Source organism: Solanum dulcamara, chromosome 3 (assembly GCF_947179165.1).
Source record: "Solanum dulcamara chromosome 3, daSolDulc1.2, whole genome shotgun sequence".
In the NCBI taxonomy this organism is placed as follows: domain Eukaryota; kingdom Viridiplantae; phylum Streptophyta; class Magnoliopsida; order Solanales; family Solanaceae; genus Solanum; species Solanum dulcamara.
Window position 1 is genome coordinate 49620897 of NC_077239.1, and position 3367 is coordinate 49624263.

The 3367-nt window shown below is 35.4% G+C and overlaps 1 long non-coding RNA gene across 1 annotated transcript; it reads right to left on the reverse strand.

Moving 5' to 3' along the window:
* Positions 1 to 583: 583 nt before the first annotated feature.
* On the reverse strand, positions 584 to 2822 carry LOC129881644 (uncharacterized). Its single transcript, XR_008765657.1, has 3 exons — positions 2641 to 2822; positions 1735 to 1776; positions 584 to 895 (listed from the first exon to the last, which is right to left on the reverse strand). It is a non-coding gene; the product is annotated as an uncharacterized LOC129881644 (long non-coding RNA).
* Between the last annotated feature and the right edge of the window lie 545 nt (positions 2823 to 3367).

Below are 3367 nucleotides of genomic sequence, written 5' to 3' on the forward strand. Positions count from 1 at the left end.
GAAAATGATGGACTTACCTCTTATGTCCGACTCGAACTGCACCTGTTACACTTTCATGTCTACTTTTTCTTTCAATTTTCAACTTTACATTTCAATCATACTTCAATATGCTTACCTTATCCACCATACCTCTTTCGCATCATTACTTACCCGTATATTGTGTAGCTTCCAATAACATCAATCGTTTTCTTCTATCGATGTCGTTCTTCAGCTGAAATCAAAAGATAGAAAAAAAGAATTTCATGTCCTATGGCTGGGCTCTATTGCACGATCTTAGATATGAAAGAAAGGCAACGTCCTAAATGTCCTGTAGCCTCCTGTTTATAGATGTGGTGCACAACACACCGATAAACAAGACTCTACTAGACACGGTCTGTAAACACTCCGAGGATGAACTGCTCTGATACCACTTTTGTCACGACCTAGCCCCGTAGGCCGTGACTAGTGTCCGAATTGGACCCTCGTATACACACATATTATCTATAGTCAATCGGCAATTAAGCATGATAAAGGATTATATGGGTAGCACGTTGTCTCAAACTGTTACTTATATATATACTAAAATCACCTATTTCTTGGGGAGTCTTAATTGTCAAAAATAAGATAACATAATATGTAAGCCGACAAGGCTTCCATTCTGAATGTAAACGTCCAAAAACATAAGTCATACTAGTACACCGGACAACATCTATATACAACCCACTCATATGTCTACAGACCTCTAAGAGAATTAACAATAGCATATGACGGGACAAGGCCCCGTCGTACCCCTAAATACACAAATATATACATTATAAGGATTAGTACCCAAAGTTTGGGCTCCGAGACAATGGAGCACTTCAAACCCGTTGAGTAGGATCCTAAGTTGGCGGCTCTCCAAAATGAGTATTTGTACCTGCAGGCATGAAATGCAGCCCCCCGAACAAAAGGGGGTCAGTACGAACTATGTACTGAGTATATAAAGCATAAAATACCGTAAAGGAGATCACATCTGAAATAAAGATTCAGGAGTCAAGTATCATAATCAATAAATCACTGTACCTATGTCTTATAAAATGAAGACATGCATATCATCATCATATATCGTACCTGGCCCGTTATGGGACTCGGTATCACAATTATATCAATATATCGTCATATGTATATATATACCATACCCGGCCCTCTAGCAAGGAACTCGGTGAATAGAGTAGTGTACACTGATACCGTACCCGGCCCATTATGGGACTCGGTGCCATAATCATATCGTCATATCATTATAATATCATATTATCATATCACGTACCCGGCCCTCTAGTAAGGGACTCGGTGAATAATGTAGTGGAATCCATACATGATAACATACCCGGCCTATCGTAGGACTCGGTGAATAATACCATAACAGCATGCACGAATAAGATATCATTAGCAACCTTGTGAAATTTAATCATTATCGGAGACTTAATAGAATAAGCAAAACAGACCATCATTTGAAAACCAAGACAATAGTCATTATAAATCACACTAATTATGGATTATACTAAAATATGAATTATACCACAACATGAGTTATACCAACTAGGATGGCTGGAATTATACACATGAGTCAAGACATAACAATATAAATTTTGAAAATCAAGAACGGTAGCCATCCGAGTATATCTACGAATAAGAGTTTCTTTGGAATTTAAGCATACGTCATTCGTTCGTTTCATATGGATCATGCCAAAAGAAGAAAATGTTAACTTTACATACCTTTAGCGTTTATACGTATATGTTGTCCAATATTGTCTCAACCTATATTAAAACGTTAAGCACTATGATTAAGCTATGGACAAGAATAAAACGTAGTCTATCGTTAGTAGGTTATTTCTAAAAAAAATTGGACAGCACCTCCCCTATACCGCTCACTTTTCCCACTTTCAAACCAGCCATATAATCATCAACCAACATCAACAATCCAAAATATTGACACAAAATAAGATTTATTATTCATGTTACCAAAGCAGTAAATTCGGAAAGTCAAGTACCTCACGTTGTATCTAAATTTTGAAAATGAAAACGGCAAAACTGGACTTTATAACCTTCATAAAACATTTATATCTCTGTCTTAAGTTTCCAATGCAAAAGAAATCAACTCAAAATTCATTTTCTACAAAGAGATATCATCAAAATACGAACAGCTATACATGAAGGAATTTTCAATCCAGAATCTGGACAGAATTTGTCTTATGATTCATGCTCAGTTTTTGACATAATAACAGCAGATATAGACTAAGACATAAACATAAGAGTTGTAGGTACGTGTATTATCTTTCCAAAACATGTTTAATATCTAAAATCGAAGGTCTACACAATGAGATATTCCAGAATTACTACCAGCTACTCAATTCCAAAAACGGGTTTGAACATTCAAAATCTTCATACACCTTTTTCCTCCAAATTCAAGAACAACAACTCATCAACAACATCAAAACAATATCAACCATTATTATACATCATCACTAACCTAATTTCATCCATTTAATCTACCTAAAACAACCCTTTAACCCATAAATCTCAACAAATCACCAAACTAGTTTATAACACTATTTTCTCCGTTCTAATCCGTTAAAACTCTAACTAAACTTGTTAACAATGAAAAGGAGACTTTAATATTACCTTGAATTTGCAGCACCACATAAAATCTTCTCCTTATTGGTTGATTTCTAGCTCAAATTGAAGCCAACACGACGTACAACAATTTTCTCTTCATGAGCTTCGGATTTCGGGACTTAATTTTGGTCGGATTTGGGATTTTTCTCAAGAACTCCCTTTCTCTCTCTCTTTGGAAATTTCCAGAATTATGTGATCTTTGTATGAAGGAATAGTTACAAAAAATCAGATTTAATTTTATGGGTATTGGGCCTGACCCGAATTAGAATTGGGTTGGGCCGAATTCACTATTTAGTTTGGACTGTCAGATTTAAAACGTCTATATCTTATTACTCCGATATCACATTTCGTCCCACGACCTATGGTTGGAAAGATATTTCAATTATCTACAACTTTCATGTTGAGAGTTTTCCCAAATTCTCAAATTATAAAGAGGTTATGGCCTCCCGAAGTCAGCTTACCCGAAACGTAACTTTAAGAAAAACATATTTGATGGCTTCTATTTTGATTCGGCTTAAGGGTCCTTCTTGAGATGTATTTTACTACACATAATTTATTCATATAACTTGGCATCTACAACAAATCATGTCCTTTTAAAAATTCAAAATTAAAAGCCCTTGAATTTATAATCGTTAGCTTACGAATAATCCAAAATGCAAAAATACGGAATGTAACACATATGCCCTCAACATATCCTCCAATGTCTAGATGGTGCGCTCTTCTTGACCATCTA